The sequence below is a fragment of the Arachis stenosperma genome, chromosome 10 (assembly GCF_014773155.1).
Source record: "Arachis stenosperma cultivar V10309 chromosome 10, arast.V10309.gnm1.PFL2, whole genome shotgun sequence".
NCBI classification, from domain to species: Eukaryota; Viridiplantae; Streptophyta; class Magnoliopsida; order Fabales; family Fabaceae; genus Arachis; species Arachis stenosperma.
In genome coordinates, this window is record NC_080386.1 from 30,048,308 (window position 1) to 30,067,643 (window position 19,336).

At 41.0% G+C, this 19,336-nt stretch overlaps 1 non-coding gene across 1 annotated transcript; it reads right to left on the reverse strand.

Moving 5' to 3' along the window:
- Positions 1 to 15,383: 15,383 nt before the first annotated feature.
- LOC130959403 (small nucleolar RNA R71) lies at positions 15,384 to 15,491 on the reverse strand. Its single transcript, XR_009078484.1, has one exon. It is a non-coding gene; the product is annotated as a small nucleolar RNA R71 (small nucleolar RNA).
- Positions 15,492 to 19,336: the final 3,845 nt, after the last annotated feature.

The following is a 19,336-nucleotide window of genomic DNA, read 5'->3' on the forward strand; positions in this document are numbered from 1 at the left end:
GGAAGTAAAATTTGATCTGAAAGAGGATGAGTATCCGGGGATCCAAGAGCAAATTCGAAACAGAGGATGGGAAATTCTAACCAATCCTGAGATAAAGGTTGGAAGGAATATGGTTCAGGAATTCTACTCAAATCTGTGGCTAACAGATAAGCAGAGAATGACTGAAACTGCTTACCATACCTACAGAACCATGGTCAGAGGGAAAGTTATGTACTTCCATCTGGACAAAATAAGAGAAATCTTCAAATTGCCTCAATTGCAAGATGATCCTGACTCCTTTAATAGGAGAATGGTGAGAGCAGATAAAGGGTTGGATCAAGTTCTAGAGGACATATGCCTCCCTGGAACTAAGTGGATAACCAATTCAAAGGGTGTCCCAAACCAACTCAAGAGGGGAGACCTCAAACCAATTGCAAGAGGTTGGCTAGATTTTATTGGGCGTTCCATATTGCCCACTAGCAACCGTTCTGAGGTCACTATCAAGAGAGCAGTGATGATTCATTGCATTATGCTTGGAAAAGAAGTGGAGGTTCATCATGTGATTGCTTGTGAGATCTACACAATTGCAAATAAGAATTCCACTGAAGCCAAACTAGCTTACCCAAGCTTGATCTCCTTGCTCTGTAAAGAGGCTGGGGTGAAGATGGGAGTAGATGAATTCATACCCATTGAACATCCAATCACCAAGAAGTCAATGGAAGGACAAATGCAAGACAACTCTATCAAAAGGAGGGCGCAGGAGTTCCTCCCTGAATTCCCTGAAATTGGCTACTGGGCCAACCTAGAAGCATCTATCAACAAGTTGCAAGAGACTATGGAGCAACTTAAGGAAGAACAGCAGAATCAGAACTGCATGCTCTGCAAATTGCTGAAGGAACAAGAGAAGCAGGGGCGTGAACTCCAAGAGTGGAAACGCCAAAAGCTCTCCTCTCAAGCTGAGGGAGCATCCACTTCTCAAAATCAAGGTTGTTGAGTCCTAACTCTGTGAAAACCTCTATCATTAGGAGCCTAGTTTAAATTTTTGTTTTCTATTTTTTTCTATTTTTAGTTTCATTTTATATCTATCTTTGAGTCTTATTCTTAATTCATAATTAATAAAATTTAAAAGTTTATGCCTTAAAGCTATGAATGTCCTATGAATCCATCACCTTTCTTAAATGAAAAATGCTTTAATCACAAAAGAACAAGAAGTACAGGATTTCGAAATTTATCCTTGAAACTAGTTGAATTAGTTTGATGTGGTGACAATACTTTTTGTTTTCTGAATGAATGCTTGAACAGTGCATATGTCTCTTGAATTTGTTGTTTTGAGAATGTTAAAGATTGTTGGCTCTTGAAAGAATGAGGGAAAAAGAGAACTGTTATTGAGGATCTGAAAAATCATCAAAATGATTCTTGAAGCAAGAAAAAGCAGTGAATACAAAAAAAAAAATTTCGAAAAAAAAGAGAAGAAAAAGAAAAAAAAAAGAGAAGAAAGAAATAAAGTTGTGAACCAAAGCAAAAAGAGTGTGCTTAAGAACCCTGGACACCTCTAATTGGGGACTCTAGCAAAGCTGAGTCACAATCTGAAAAGGTTCACCCAATTATGTGTCTGTGGCATGCATGTATCCGGTGGTAATACTGGAAGACAGAGTGCTTTGGGCCACAGCCAAGACTCATACACTAGCTATGTTCAAGAATCATCATACTTAACTAGGAGAATCAATAACACTATCTGAGTTCTGAGTTCTTATAGATACCAATCATTCTGAACTTCAAAGGATAGAGTGAGATGCCAAAACTGTTCGGAGGCAAAAAGCTACTAGTCCCGCTCATCTAATTGGAACTATGTTTCTTTGATATTTTGGAGTCTATAGTATATTCTCTTCTTTTTATTCTATCTTGATTTTCAGTTGCTTGGGGACAAGCAACAATTTAAGTTTGGTGTTGTGATGAGCGGATAATTTGTACGCTTTTTGGCATTGTTTTTAGTATGTTTTTAGTATGATTTAGTTAGTTTTTAGTATATTTTTATTAGTTTTTAGCTAAAATTCATTTTTCTGGACTTTACTATGAGTTTGTGTGTTTTTCTGTGATTTCAGGTATTTTCTGGCTGAAATTGAGGGTTCTGAGCAAAAATCTGATTCAGAGACTGAAAAGGACTGCAGATGCTGTTGGATTCTGACCTCCCTGCACTCGAAGTGAATTTTCTGGAGCTACAGAAGCCCAATTGGCGCGCTCTCAACGGCATTGGAAAGTAGACATCCTGGGCTTTCCAGCAATATATGATAGTCCATACTTTGCCCAAGATTTGATGGCCCAAACTGGCGTGGTAAATTAGCATCAGAATTTCCAGCGTTTAACGCTGGAACTGGCATAAAACTTGGAGTTAAACGCCCAAACTGGCATGAAAGCTGGCGTTTAACTCCAGAAAAGGTCTCTACACATGAAAGCTTCAATGCTCAGCCCAAGCACACACCAAGTGGGCCCGGAAGTGGATTTTTCTGTCATTTACTTATTTCTGTAAAACCTTAGGTTACTAGTTGACTATTAATAGGATCTTTTGACATTGTATCGGTACCTCATGACACTTTACACGTTTCTTTGTGTACCTTCCACGGCATGAGTCTCTAAACCCCATGGTTGGGGGTGAGGAGCTCTGCTGTGTCTTGATGGATTAATGCAATTACTACTGTTTCTTATTCAATCATGCTTGCTTCCATTCCAAGATATCACTTGTTCTCAACCCGGATGAATGTGATGATCTGTGACACTCATCATATTCTCAACTATGAACGTGTGCCTGACAACCACCTCCGTTCTATCTTAGATTGAGTAGATATCTCTTGGATTCCTTAACCAGAATCTTCGTGGTATAAGCTAGAACTGATGGCGGCATTCAAGAGAATCCGGAAGGTCTAAACCTTGTCTGTGGTATTCTGAGTAGGATTCAATGATTGAATGACTGTGACGTGCTTCAAACTCCTAGCAGGCGGGGCGTTAGTGACAGACGCAAAAGAATCACTAGATTCTATTCCGGCCTGACCGAGAACCGACAGATGATTAGCCATGCTGTGACAGAGCATAGGAATGTTTTCACTGAGAGGATGGGAGGTAGCTACTGACAACGGTGAAACCCTACATACAGCTTGCCATGGAAGGAGCCTTGCGTGTTTGATGAAGAAGACAGTAGGAAAGCAGAGATTCAGAAGATGGAGCATCTCCAAAACCTCAACCTATTCTCCATTACTCCATAACAAGTACTTATTTCATGTTCTTTTGCTTTTCACAATCAATCCTGATAATTTCTGATATCCTGACTAAGATTTACAAGATAACCATAGCTTGCTTCAAGCCGACAATCTCCGTGGGATCGACCCTTACTCACGTAAGGTATTACTTGGACGACCCAGTGCACTTGCTGGTTAGTTGTGCGGGGTTGCAAAAGTGTGATTGCAATTTCGTGCACCAGAGTGCATCAACACTTGGTAACTTGGGTTAACTAACCTGGGATTATCAACTGAAAATCCACCATCAAGAGCAACCTAACTACAAGACATTTAGTAACCCAAAGAGGTGCTGGGCAACAATGTTCTAAGAAGGCATGTGAGCCAAGTGGCTAAAGTGAATAATGTGTCAAGCATAAATAAAGAAAAGAGCTTGTTACACATGACACTGAACTAAAGTTTATAAAAAAAAAAATTCAGTAAACAAGGACAAAGGAATAATGAGAGGTCATAGCAGTGTGTTGCTTGATGCTTAGAGGAAACTTTCTAGGCCTACATGTCAATAAGAAGTGAGTAGTTACATATCTGCATAAAACCCATGAGCTACCAATAATACTCTGCTAACATGAGCATTCTCTTCCTTTTTCATTCTTTCTTCTTAATAATTCTGTTCTTGCTTGGGGACAAGCAAGTTTTAAGTTTGGTGTTGTGATGACAAGTCATCTTAGCCTAGTTTCACTAGTCTTTTTCCTTTGTTTTCAATAGGTTTTATGCACTATCTTAAGCCATAAGTAAGCCAATTGGGTTGAAATTCATGTTTCCTTTGATTCAATCAACCATGGATAAATTGATGCATTTTCATGAGTTTTTGTGCCATAATTGCTCATATGACAAGAAGAAGAATAACTCTCATGATTATGGCATAGCTTTGATACAATTGTTGATTGATGACAGGAGGAATAAAGCTTGGAAGAAGGTTGCAAGAATGGGCTTGAAAAGAGGGATCAACGTTTGAGCTAACGTTTGCCTTAAACGTTAACTCAAACGTTGAAAAGAAGATGAAGAATACCCTGGAAGGAGCCAACGTTTGTGCCAACGTTTGCCTCAAACGTTGAGGCAAATGTTGGCTGAAGAAGAAGCAGGGGAAGGAGCCAACGTTTGCGCCAACGTTTGCCTCAAACGTGAGGTCAAACGTTGGCGCCAAAAAGAAGAGAAATAGCACTCCTGGGCACAGCAACGTTTGAGCCAACGTTTGCCTCAAACGTGAGGTCAAACGTTGGCTAAATTTTGGCAAGAAAGAGCATAGAAGAGCACCCTTGATTGATGGTTTAGATGAGCCACGTTTGCGCCAACGTTTGCCTCAAACGTTAGGAACGTTGGCCAAAAAGGAGCTTGGGAAGACCCACGTTTGAGCTCACGTTTGACCTCAAACGTTGGCTCAAACGTGGAAGACAGCAAATGTGCTATCTGCATAATGCCTCACATAAGGGACGTTTGAGTCAACGTTTGCCTCAAACGTTGACTCAAACGTGAATAGTTCATGACCCGGTTCACAAGTGGATTTCTTCCCAACACCAAGAGCAATCAACGGAGGCTACTATCAACCCAATTCCATCAAAGCCAAGGCCCAAATTCAAGGCTCTATGATCATTTGAAGAAAGTGTATAAATAGCTTAGGATTTGAAGTTTTAGAGAGCTTTTCTTTTTAGAGTTTTCTTTGAGAATTTTCATAGTACTCACAGTAGAGAGCTTTTGGGTTTTGAGCTATTTTGAGATTCTGAGTCTTGGGGAAGGAGAATTGAATTCTCTTCCTCTTAGTTTTCTTGTTTTCAATTTCAATTGCACTTGTCTTGAGTCTTGGGTGTTGAAGAATTGAGGAAATTCTGTCTCAATCTCACCTTGAGATCTCTCTGTTTTTCTTACTACAACTTCTGGAAATTGAACTTGGATTTACATTTTTACATTGCTCTCTTCTTTAGTTTTGCATTTGCTCTCTGAATTTGGATCTAGGAAGGCATTGAGATATAGACTTAGTTATCTAGTCTCTTGGGTCCTGAGATCTATTGGTTTCCATTTTAATTTCCTTGTTTAATTACCACACCAAGCTTATTTTCCTTTTAGTTTGAGATCCGGTTCAACTAATTCCATCAACTACTCTTCGTTCTGTTGAGTTTTGCTTTTCCTTGTTTAATTCCTGCGGATCCAATTCCCATTCCCCTTTTATTTTTCAAGTCATTTATATTTCTTGCACTTTAAGTTTCTGCAATTTACATTACTTGCACTTTAAGATTCAGCTCTTTTTCTTTTTGTTCCCTTTAATTTCCTGCAAATCACCCACTCCCCTTTACATTCTATGCAATTTAATTCCTGTCAACACAATTTCACACAATCAACACTTGTTTGCTTGACTAATTCAACCACTAAACTAAAGTTGCTCAATCCTTCAATCTTTGTGGGATCGACCTCACTCCCGTGAGTTTTATTACTTAATGCGACCCAGTACACTTGCGGTGAGTTTTGTGTCGGATCGTTTTCCTCACATCATGTAGCAGTACTTTGCTTTCGGTGTTAGGAACGAGGTTTTTTCTTGATCTGGTGGATACATGGGGATTTGATTGTACCCCGAGTATGCGTCCATAAATGAGAGATATTTGTATCCGGAGGAAGCATCTACTAGAGCGTCAATACTTGGGAGTGGGTATGGATCTTTTGGACAAGCTTTGTTGAGATCGGTATAATCGGTGCACATTCGCCACTTCCCGTTTGATTTTTTCACCAAGACAACGTTGGCTAGCCATAGCGGGTATTTGACTTCTCTTATGAATCCGGCTTCCAGTAGTGCCTGTACTTGCTCGTCCACAGCTTGGGATCGCTCTGGCCCAAGTTTTCTTCGCCTCTGCTGCACTGGTCGAGATCCTGGGTACACTGCCAACTTGTGGCACATTAGTTTAGGGTCTATACCTGGCATGTCTGCGGCTTTCCACGCGAAGTGATCGACGTTATCTCGCAAGAATTGTATTAGTAGTTCTTTTAAATCTCCTTTTAGGATTGTGCCGATATTGGTTGTTTTTTCCGAGGTGTCCCCGATCTGAATCTTTTCTATCTCGCCTTCTGGCTGGGGACGAAGTTCTTCTCGTCGATGAACTCCGCCCAGCTCGATTGTGTGGACCTCTTCTCCTTTGTCTCTGAGATTTAGGCTTTTGTTATAATAGCGACGTGCCGTCTTCTGGTCTGCTTTTATCGTGGCTATCCCTTTTGGGGTTGGGAACTTCATACATAGGTGTGGGGTCGAGACTATTATGCCGAGTTGGTTAAGTGTTGTCCGTCCTATGAGAGCGTTGTAAGCTGAACTTACATCGACTACGATATAGTCTATTTTGAGGGTCCTGGATTGATCCCCCTTTCTGAAGGTTGTGTGTAGCGGTATGTATCCGAGTGGTCGAACCGGGGTATCTCCTAGCCCAAACAGGCTGTTTGGATATGCTTTAAGTTCTTTTTCTTCCAAGCCGAGTTTATCAAAGGCTGTTTTGAATAAGATGTCGGCAGAACTCCCTTGGTCTATTAATGTGCGGTGCAGGTTGGCGTTCGCCAATATGATGGTGATAACCACGGGATCATCGTGTTCTGTGATGATGTCAGATGTGTCCTCTTTAGTGAATGTAATTGCCGGAATGTTGAGTGCTTTCTTCTCTCCTTCGACGTGATATACTTCTTTGAGATATCTTTTGCGGGAGGATTTGGAGATCCCACCTGCTGTGAATCCGCCGTGTATCATGTGGACATGTCTTTCTGGTGTCCGAGGTGATCATTCTGTTCGTTCGATGTCTTCATCTCTTCGTCTCTTTCTTTGATCATCATCCCGGGTGGCCAGGAATCGATCTAATTTTCCTTCTCTCACCAATTTTTCTATGGTATTTTTTAAGTCAAAGCATTCGTTTGTGGAGTGTCCTCGGACTCGATGGTATTCACAATATTCCTTTCGGTTTCTCCCTCCCCTTTTGCCTTTGAGTGGCCGTGCTAGGGGGATTTTTTCTGTATGGCAGACTTCTTTGTATATCTCGACCAGGGATGCCCTGAGAGGAGTGAAATTATGGTATTTTTTGACTTTCTCCCCTTGTCGATCTTCTTTTCTCTTAGACTCCTTGTCTCTGTCTCGGTAGGAGGCTCCCGATTTTGAGGTCTCTCCTAACCGAGCGTTTTCTTCCATGTTGATGTATTTTTCTGCTCGTTCCTGTACTTCGTCTAAGGAGGTCGGGTACTTTTTTGAGATAGATTGGCTGAAAGGTCCTTCTCGTAGGCCATTGATGAGTCCCATAATGGCGGCCTCCGTTGGTAAATTTTGTATGTCCATGCATGTTTTGTTGAATCTCTCCATGTAGTTTCAGAGGCTTTCCCGATCTCCTTGTTTGATCCCTAGTAAACTGGGGGCGTGCTTGGCTTTATCTTTCTGAATGGAGAATCTGGCTAGGAATTTTTTGGCTAAGTCATCAAAGCTTGAGATGGACTTTGGGGGTAGGTTGTCGAACCATCGGATCGCTGTTTTTGTCAGAGTTGTTGGAAAAGCTTTGCAGCGAATAGCATCTGGGGCGTTAGTGAGGTACATTCTACTTCTGAAGTTGCTGAGGTGATGGTTGGGATTTGTGGTGCCATCATACAGGGTCATATCCGGGAGCTTGAAGTCTTTTGGAATTTTGGTTCTCATGATTTCCCTGGTGAACGGGTCTTGTTCTTTACGTAAATTTTCCTCGGGATTATCCCGAGGTGCTTTTGATTTGAGATCGGCTTCCAATTGCTATAGTTTTTCTTCCAACTCCCGACGTCGCCGCACCTCTCTTTGGAGATCTCTTCCGATTTCCCGTTGCAGTTGGGTTTCTTTTTCCAGTTGTTTTAGACGATCCAGGAGTACTTCTATTGTCCCTGAATTTGGTGTGTCTTTGTCTTTGTTGGTCTCCGGAGTGTCTTGTAGCGTGACATCTGCGTTTTTGTGCGGTGTTCGATCCTCCAGACCTGAATCGTGGTCGTTGTCATGGTCGTCCGCCATGGTGATGGGATGACGTCCAGGTCCCCGGCAACAGCGCCAATGTTCCGGGGGTTACCTGAAACTGTAGGTCGATCTCGGATGAGATCTTCTGTACTGGTCGGAGCCGACGTGTCCAGCAGGTATGTAGCGGCCGGAGCTGGTGTGTCCGACTTGTTGGACCTGGTGATGGTGCTGATCCTTCGTCCCCGGAGGGTGGGGGGTACCTGCAAGGGACTCCGATGCTTAAGTTAGCAAGGGTATTAAGCAGGTATTGAGTAGAATCAGAGTATGAGTTATACCTGGGTGCTCCAGTGTATTTATAGTGGTGAGACGTGACCTTTTTGGATAAGATAAGTTAGTTATCTTATCTTATCTTTATCTTTGAGTTGAGGTCAGCGTATCTTCAACAGAACCACCTCTATCCTATAGGCTTGGGCTGCCTTAGGATTCGGGTCGTACTCCTCTATTTGGGCCCTTAACTGGGCTCTCCTGTCGATTTGGCCGAGCTCTTTGAAAAGAGGTCGGATAGTTTGACCTGAAGAGTTTGGTCGCTTTATCTCGAATCATCCCAGGTCGGATAGCTCGACCCCGGGTATGAACAGTTATTGCTCCTGAGGCCAATCTTACTCTCTTCAGCCTGGACAATGTTGTGAGGGATGGTAAGATTGTCCCTGATGACCAGGATGATGATGATGTTGAACCTCCCCCAGTGCCTTCTATCAAAGTGTCGACCTCCTCGGTTCCACTAGTTATGTCTGATCCGGATTGTCAGATTCTGATCCGGGATGATGGAACTGTAGATGCTGTGCCTATTCAGACTCGCCCTCATTCTCCCCGTACTGATGCTGCCAGGAAGGCTCCCGATCTTTGCTGATCTTCTTTTTAAGTATTTGTGTAAATAGCCCGGTTTGTGGGCTTTTGAACTGTTTTATTGTTTTGTTTAACTGCTGACGCTTTTTAGTTGCCTGCCTGGCAACTTTTACTTTGAAAAACAAAAGTAGCTTTCTGAGGTAGATTTTGGTGGCCTCTTGAAGCTTTATTATACTATGCTTTTATTGCACTTTAACATGGTATCTCTTCTGGTTTCTAAGAGTGTTGGAATCTTGCTGCTTGACCTCTTTGGATTGCTTTTGTACTTATTGTTTGTAACTTGGATCCTTTGAGGTCGTGACTCTATGGGTCCGACTTGTTTCTCGGTTTTCTCACTTTTGCTTGTATTTTTAGCGCCCCATAACCGATTTCTTTGTGTTGGTCCCCTTCTAAGTTATTTTTGTAATCCTCTTTCTTGGACTTTTGTCAGGTCTCTTTCAGGGATTACTTTTATAACTTGTATTGTAGGTGACCGACTTCGTTAGGTCGATCTCTTCTAAGTTATTTTTGTAATCCTTTTTCTTGGACCTTTGTTAGGTCTCTTTCAGGGATTACTTTTATAACTTGTCTTGTAGGAGACCGACTTCGTTAGGTCGATCTCTTCTAAGTTATTTTTGTAATCCTCTTTCTTGGACCTTTGTTAGGTCTCTTTCAGAGATTACTTTTATAACTTGTCTTGTAGGAGACCGACTTCGTTAGGTCGATCTCTTCTAATTTATTTTTGTAATCCTCTTTCTTGGACCTTTGTCAGGTCTCTTTCAGGGATTACTTTTATAACTTGTCTTGTAGGAGACCGACTTCGTTAGGTCAATCTCTTCTAAGTTATTTTTGTAATCCTCTTTCTTGGACCTTTGTCAAGTCTCTTTCAAGGATTACTTTTTTAACTTGTCTTGTAGGAGACCGACTTCGTTAGGTCGATCTCTTCTAAGTTATAGCAATTCCTCTTTAATAGGGTTGACCAGACCTCTTTCCAGGGATTTGCTGATAACTTGGGTTGACTTGGTCCGATTTTTTAGTGTCAGCCAGTCTTTTTAAGTTATTATATAGCAATCCATAAGACCTCGTCAGGTTCTTTTTGGGATCACTTTCGATAACTTCTTGCATTATTATGTGTTCATCTTTGCCGATTTGTAGATGGTGGTTTCTGTCCTGGTTTGATCGTCCTTTAGGTGAATCGCGTTTTCACCTTTGTCGGACGATCATTCCTATCGAGATTGTACAGTGAATCTGTTCTTCACTTTCTGTCGATCTGTTGCTTTATGATCGGATGATGAATGCTTCAGATTAATGCGTCTTAGGAATTTGTAGAATATCTGAAATGTATTTTATTCAAAAAAAGTGCAAATATATACATGCGGGAGTATTTCGTACCCTTAAGTCGGATTAAATCTCAGTCTTGATGCCTCATTAAAAAACCTTTTCAGGAAAAAGAGTGCATCTTATGATGAGATCTTTTACCTTTCCTAGCTATAGTACCTTCTTAGGTTACAGGCGTGCCATGATCTGGGGAGTTCTCGTCCCTCGAGTTCGGACAGTCTGTAGTAGCCCTTCCCAAGTACTTCTTTGACTCGGTAGGGTCCTTTCCAGTTGGCTGCCAGCTTTCCTTCTCCGGGTCGAGTCGTTCTAATATCATTTCGGATTAAGATGAGATCGTTCTCAGCGAAACCTCTTGGCACTACCTTTTGATTATACCTGGAAGCCATTCGCCGCTTTAGTGCTTCTTCTCTGATCCGAGCTCTTTCTTGGATTTCCGGAAGTAGGTCGAGCTCTTCTCTTTGAAGTTGAGAGTTGGTTTATTCATTGTAGTGGACTACTCGGGGAGACCCTTCCTTGACTTCTATTGGAATCATTACCTCCACTCAGTATGCTAATCGAAATGGTGATTCGTTCGTAGTAGAATGGGGGGTTGTTCGATACGCCCATAGGACTTGTGGAAGTTCCTTGGCCCAAGCTCCCTTTGTTTCTTGCAGTCTCCGTTTCAGCCTGGCCAATATGACTTTGTTGGCTGTTTCGGCTTGTCCATTGGCTTGGGGATGTTCGACGTAGGTGAACTGGTGTTTTATATTCAAGTCGGCCACTAGTTTTCTGAAGCCTGCATCTATGAATTGGGTGCCATTATCTGTGGTGTTGGAGTATGGGACCCCGAACCTTGTAATGATGTTCCTATATAGGAATTTCCGGCTTCTTTGAGCAGTGGCGTTGGATAGGGGTTCTGCCTCGATCCATTTTGTGAAATAATCTACCCCTACTATGAGGAATTTGACTTGTCCCGATCCTTAGGGAAAGGGTCCGAGAAGATCGAGTCCCCACTTTGTAAATGGCCAGGGTGAGGTCACGCTGATGAGCTTTTTCGGCGAGGCGATGTGAAAGTTGGCATGCTTCTGACATGGTGGACATGTCTTTACGAATTCTGTAGCTTCCTTTCGTAGAGTTGGCCAATAGAATCCCGCCCAGAGTACCTTTTTGGTGAGAGCTTGCGCTCCGAGATGATTGCCTCAAATGTCGCTGTGTACTTCCTCCAAGATTCCCTTTGTATTGGAGGTCGGTACGCATTTTAACAATGGTATTGAGATCCCTCTTTTGTATAGGGTGTTGTTTATGTAGTGTAGTACTGTGCCTCCTTTTTTAACCTCTTTGCCCCCTTTTCATTTGTGGGGAGCGCTTCTGTTTTGAGGTAGTTGATGAGCAGATAATTTGTACGCTTTTTGGCATTGTTTTTAGTATGTTTTTGGTAGTTTTAGTTGAGTTCTTAGTATATTTTTATTAGTTTTTAATTAAAATTCACTTTTCTGGACTTTACTATGAGTTTGTGTGTTTTTCTGTGATTTCAGGTATTTTCTGGCTGAAATTGAGGGACCTGAGCAAAAATCTGATTCAGAGACTGAAAAGGACTGCAGATGCTGTTGGATTCTGACCTCCCTGCACTCGAAGTGGATTTTCTGGAGCTACAGAAGCCCAATTGGCGCGCTCTCAACGGCGTTGGAAAGTAGACATCCTGGGCTTTCCAGCAATATATGATAGTCCATACTTTGCCCAAGATTTGATGGCCCAAACCGGCGTTCAAAGTCACCTACAGAAATTCCAGCGTTAAACGCCGGAACTGGCACCTAAATGGGAGTTAAACGCCCAAACTGGCATAAAAGCTGGCGTTTAACTCCAAGAAGAGTCTCTACACGAAAATGCTTCATTGCTCAGCCCAAGCACACACCAAGTGGGCCCGGAAGTGGATTTTTATGTCATTTACTCATCTTTGTAATTCTTAAGCTACTAGTTCCCTATAAATAGGACCTTTTACTATTGTATTTTCATCTTTGGACATCTAGTTCTTAGATCATTTGAGAGGCTGGCCTCACGGCCATGCCTAGACCTTGTTCTTATGTATTTTCAACGGTGGAGTTTCTACACACCATAGATTAAGGTGTGGAGCTCTGCTGTACCTCGAGTATTAATGCAATTACTATTGTTCTTCTATTCAATTCCGCTTGTTCTTGTTCCAAGATATCACTTGTTCTTCAACTTGATGGATGTGATACTCATCATCATTCTCACTCATGAACAAGGTGACTGACAACCATTCTTGTTCTACAAGCATATGAGGCTTAGTGAATATCTCTTGGATTCTTTAATCGGAGTCTTCGTGGTATAGGCGAGAACTGATGGCGGCATTCAAGAGAATCCGGAAGGTCTAAACCTTGTCTGTGGTATTCTGAGTAGGATTCAATGATTGAATGACTGTGACGTGCTTCAAACTCCTGAGGGCGGGGCGTTAGTGACAGACGCAAAAGAATCACTGGATTCTATTCCGGCCTGATTGAGAACCGACAGATGGTTAGCCTATGCTGTGACAGAGCATCAGGGACGTATTTCCAATGAGAGGATGGGAGGTAGCCATTGACAACGGTGAAACCCTACATGAGCTTGCCATGGAAAGGAGTAAGAAGGATTGGATGAAGACAGTAGGAAAGTAGAGAGACGGAAGGGAAGGCATCTTCATTCGCTTATCTGAAGCTCTCACCAATGATATACATAAGTATCTCTATCTTTATCTTTATGCTTTATTCGTTTACCACTATACCCATTTGAGTCTGCCTGACTGAGATTTACAAGGTGACCATAGCTTGCTTCATACCAACAATCTCCGTGGGATCGACCCTTACTCACGTAAGGTATTACTTGGACGACCCAGTGCACTTGCTGGTTAGTTGTGCGAAGTTGTAGTGATCACAATTTCGTGCACCAAGTTTTTGGCGCCGTTGCCGGGGATTGTTTGTGTATGGACAACTGACGGTTCATCTTGTTGCTTAGATTAGGTATTATTTTTCTTCAGAGTTCTTAAGAATGAATTCTAGTGTTTCAAGGTGATGTTCTTATCATCACCAAAGCTGATTGATCATCATCAATTTAGCTCTTGAATGCAATGTCTTGCTGAAGCTTAGCTAGCTATGTCTAATTCCTTTAGACTAAAGCTTTAGACTAACATTGCATGATTCCTGGAATTCTCATTAAGAATTTTGATACCTTTATTTTCCTTTTCACCTAATTTTTGAAAAATAACCAAAAAAAAAAAATTACAAAAGCATAAAATCCAAAAATATTTCTTGTTTGAGTCTAGAGTCTCATCTTAAGTTTAGTGTCAATTGCATGTTTCTGTTCTTACTGCATTCATGCATGTGTCTTCATTAATCTTCAAGTTGTTCTTGATGATTTTCTTGTTTTAATCTTTGAATTCTATTGACTTGAGTGTTTTGTTGTTTCCCATATATACAAACTGCTAAGTTTGGTGTCTTGCATGCATTGTTATTTGATTTTAGTTGCATTTTGATTATTCCTCATTATTAAAAATCCAAAAATATTTTTTATTTGTGTCTTTTCAAGTCAATAATACAGAGAATTGAAGATTCAGAACATACTGCAGAGGAATCACACAGAAAAAGCTGGGCATTCAAAAATGCCCAGTGAAGAAGACAGACTGGCGTTTAAACGCCAGCCAGGGTGCCTGGTTGGGCATTTAACGCCCAAAAGGGTAGTAGTTTGGGCGTTAAACGCCAGAATGTGCACCATTCTGGGCGTTTAACGCCAGGATGGCAAAGGGGGAAGATTTTGTTTTCAAAATCAATTTTTTCTCAAGTTTTCAAAGTTTTTCAAAATCAAATCTTTTTCAAATCATATCTTTTCAATCAAATGTTTTCAAAATCAATTTCTTTCCTTTTTCAAAGATACTTACTAACAATTAATGATTTGATTGAACATTTTTTGCCTTTTCTGTTGAGGAAGGTTTTATGTTTGAATCATATCTTTTCTTGTTAGGCAAGTCATTAATTTTTAAAATCATATCTTTTCAAATTGTTTTCAAATCATATCTTTTAAAATTGTTTTCAAATCATATCTTTTTAATCACATCTTTTTCAAAATAAGTTTTCAATCAAGTCTTTTTAATTTCTAATTTCAAAATCTTTTTCAAAAATCACTTGATTTCTTTTCCACTCTTATTTTCGAAAATCAATTAAGTATTTTTCAAAATGTTTTCAAAATCTTTTACTTAAATTTTCGAAAATTACTTCCCTTCTTCTCACATCCTTCTATTTATGGACTAACACTATTCCTTAATGCAAAATTCGAACTCTATCTTCTTTGATAAGTTCGAATTTTCTACCTCTGTCTTCCATTTTTCTTCCTCTGACACCTCAAGGAATCTCTATACTGTGACATAGAGGATTCTATATTTTCTTGTTTTCTTCTCTTTCATATGAGCAGGAACAAAGACAAAGGCATTCTTGTTGAAGCTGACCCTGAACCTAAAAGGACCTTGAAGCGGAAGCTAAGAGAAGCTAAGGCACAACTCTCTGTTGAGGACCTGACCGAATTCTTCAAAGAAGAAGAACCCATGGCAGCCGAAAACAACAACAATGCCAACAATGCAAGGAAGGTGCTGGGTGACTTTACTGCACCTACTCCCGACTTCTATGGGAGAAGCATCTCTATCCCTGCCATTGGAGCAAACAACTTTGAGCTTAAGCCTCATTAGTTTCTCTAATGCAACAGAATTGCAAGTTCCATGGACTTCCATTGGAAGATCCTCATCAGTTCTTAGCTGAATTCTTGCAAATCTGTGACACTGTCAAGACTAAGGGGGTAGACCCTGAGGTCTATAGACTTATGCTATTCCCTTTTGCTGTAAGAGACAGAGCTAGGACATGGTTGGACTCTCAACCTAAAGAAAGCCTGGACTCTTGGGAAAAGCTAGTCAATGCCTTCTTGGCAAAGTTCTTTCCACCTCAAAACTGAGTAAGCTTAGAGTGGAAGTCCAAACCTTCAGACAGAAGGATGGTGAATCCCTCTATGAAGCTTGGGAAAGATACAAAAAATTGATCAGAAAATGTCCCTCAGACATGCTTTCTGAATGGAGCATCATAGGTATTTTCTATGATGGTCTCTCTGAACTATCCAAGATGTCTTTGGATAGCTCTGCTGGAGGATCTCTTCATCTGAAGAAGACGCCTACAGAGGCTCAAGAATTAATTGAAATGGTTGCAAATAACCAATTCATGTACACTTCTGAAAGGAATCCTGTGAACAATGGGACTAGTCAGAAGAAAGGAGTTCTTGAGATTGACACTCTGAACGCCATTTTGGCTCAGAATAAGATATTGACTCAACAAGTCAATTTGATTTCTCAAAGTCTGTCTGGAATGCAAAATGCACCAAGCAGTACTAAGGATGCTTCATCTAAGGAAGAAGCCTATGATCCTGAGAACCCTTCAATGGAAGAGGTGAATTACCTAGGAGAACCCTATGGAAACTCCTATAATTCTTCATGGAGAAATCACCCCAATTTCTCATGGAAGAATCAAGAGAAACCTCAACAAGGTTTCAACAACAATAATGGTGGAAGAAACAGGCTTAGCAATGGCAAGTCTTTTCCATCATCTTCTCAGCAACAGACAGAGAATTCTAAGCAGAACCCCTCTGACTTAGCAACCATGGTCTCTGATCTAATCAAAACCACTCAAAGTTTCATGACTGAAACAAGATCTTCTATTAGGAATTTGGAAGCACAAGTGGGACAGCTGAGTAAGAAAATTACTGAACTCCCTCCAAGTACTCTTCCAAGCAACACATACGAAAATCCAAAAGGAGAATGCAAGGCTCTCAATATGGCCGAATCTGGAGAGGAAAGAGAGGAGGTGGACGCCACTGAGGAAAGCCTCAATGGGCGTGCACTGACCTCCATAGAGTTCCCCAATGAGGAACCATGGGAATCTGAGGCTCAAAATGAGACCATAGAGATTCCATTGGACTACTTCTGCCTTTCATGAGCTCTGATGAGTATTCTTCCTCTGAAGAGGATGAGTATGTCACTGAAGAGCAAGTTGCCAAATACCTTAGAGCAATCATGAAGCTAAATGACAAGTTATTTGGAAATGAGACTTGGGAGAATGAACCTCCTTTGCTCACCAAAGAACTGGATGACTTGTCTAGGTAGAAATTGCCTCAAAAGAGACAAGATCCTGGAAAGTTTTCAATACCTTGTACCATAGGCACCATGACCTTCAAGAAGGCTCTGTGTGACTTAGGGTCAAGTGTAAACCTCATGCCTCTCTCTGTAATGGAGAAGCTAGGGATCTTTGAGGTACAAGCTGCAAGAATCTCATTAGAGATGGCAGACAACTCAAGAAAACAAGCTCATGGACTTGTAGAGAATGTTTTGGTTAAGATTGAAGACCATTACATCCCTACTGATTTCATAGTCCTAGAGACTGGGAAGTGCATGGATGAATCCATCATCCTTGGCAGACCCTTCCTAGCTACAGCAAAGGCTGTGATTGATGTTGATGGAGGTGAACTGATCATTCAAGTGAATGAAGAATCCTTTGTGTTTAAGGCTCAAGGATATCCCTCTGTCATCATGGAGAGGAAGCATGAAGAGCTTCTCCCAAATCAGAGACAAACAGAGCCCCCACAGTCAAACTCTAAGTTTGGTGTTGGGAGGCCACAACCAAACTCTAAGTTTGGTGTTGAACCCCCACATTCAAACTCTAAGTTTGGTGTTGGGAGGTTCCAACATTGCTCTGAGTATCTGTGAGGCTCCATGAGAGCCCTCTGTCAAGCTACTGACATTAAAGAAGCGCTTGTTGGGAGGCAACCCAATGTTATATTTTATATATTTTCCTTTGTTATTTTATCTTATTTTGTAGGTTGATGATCATGAGAAGTCACAAAATCAATTGAAAAAGCAAAAACAGAATGAAAAACAGGAAGAAAAACAGCACACCCTGGAGGAAGAACCCACTGGCGTTTAAACGCCAGTGAGGATAGCAGTTGGGCGTTTAACGCCCAGTCTGGCACCATTCTGGGCGTTTAACGCCAGAAAGGGGCACCAGACTGGCGTTAAACGCCAGGAAGGGGCAAGAACCTGGCGTTAAACGCCAGGAATGGGCATCAGCCCGGCGTTTAACGCCAGAAATGGCTCAAAACGTGATTTTGAGTGCCATTTGGTGCAGGGATGACTTTTCCTTGACACCACAGGATCTGTGGATCCCACAGGATCCCCACCAAACCCCACCACACTCTCTTCTTCTTCACCCATTCACCAATCACCTCAATACCTCTTCCCCATAAACCCTTCTTCACTCCTTCATTTTCACACCACCTAAACACCACTTCTCCCCCTCTATGGCCGAAACACAGCCACTCCCTTCTTCCTCATTTCTTCTTCTTCTACTCTCTTCTTTCTTCCTTTGCTCGAGGACGAGCAAACCTTTTAAGTTTGGTGTGGTAAAAGCATTGCTTTTTGTTTTTCCATAACCATTTATGGCATCCAAAGCCGGTTCAACTGAGAAGGCATGATCTCAAGCCCATCACTAAGAAAAGGATGGAGCAAACAAGAGACCCCTCTCATCAAGAGATCCCTGAGATGCCTCAAAGGATGCACTTTCCTCCACAAGACTATTGGGAGCAACTAAACACCTCCTAAGGAGAATTGAGTTCCAACATGGGACAACTAAGGGTGGAGCACCAAGAACATTCCATCCTCCTCCATGAAATTAGAGAAGATCAAAGAATCATGAGAGAGGAGCAACAAAGACAAGGAAGAGACATTGAGGAGTTCAAGCACTCCATAGGATCTTCAAGAGGAAAAACAAGCCGCCATCACTAAGGTGGACCCGTTCTTTAATCTTCTTATTCTTTATTTTTCTGTTTTTCGAATTTTTATGCTTATGTTTATCCATGTTTGTGTCTTATGATCATTAGTGTCTTAGTGTCTATGCCTTGAAGTTATGAATGTCCTATGAAATCCATCACCTTTCTTAAATGAAAACTGTTTTTATTACAAAAGAACAAGAAGTACAGGATTTCGAATTCATCTTTAAAACTAGCTTAATTAGTTTGATGTGGTGACAATACTTTTTGTTTTCTGAATGTATGCTTGAACAGTGCATATGTCTTTTGAATTTGTGGTTCATGAATGTTAAAATTGTTGGCTCTTGAAAGAATGATGAAAAAGGAGACATGTTACTGAGGATCTGAAAAATCATAAAAATGATTCTTGAAGCAAGAAAAAGCAGTGAATACAAAAAAAAAAGGGAGAAAAAGAAAACGAAAACAAAAAGAGAGAAAAAAGAAAAAGAAAGAAAAAGAAAGAAATAAAGTTGTGATCCAAGGCAAAAAGAGTGTGCTTAAGAACCCTGGACACCTCTAATTGGGGACTCTAGCAAAGCTGAGTCACAATCTGAAAAGGTTCACCCAATTATGTGTCTGTGGCATGTATGTATCCGGTGGTAATACTGGAAGACAGAGTGCTATGGGCCACGGCCAAGACTCAATAAGTAGCTGTGTTCAAGAATCATCATACTTAACTAAGAGAATCAATAACACTATCTGGATTCTGAGTTCCTAAAGAAGCCAATCATTTTGAATTTCAAAGGATAAAGTGAGATGCCAAAACTGTTCGGAGGCAAAAAGCTACTAGTCCCGCTCATCTAATTTGGAGCTTAGTTTCATTGATAATTTGGAGTCTATAGTATATTCTCTTCTTTTTATCTTATTTGATTTTCAGTTGCTTGGGGACAAGCAACAATTTAAGTTTGGTGTTGTGATGAGCGGATAATTTGTACGCTTTTTGGCATTGTTTTTAGTATGTTTTTGGTAGTTTTAGTTGAGTTCTTAGTATATTTTTATTAGTTTTTAATTAAAATTCACTTTTCTGGACTTTACTATGAGTTTGTGTGTTTTTCTGTGA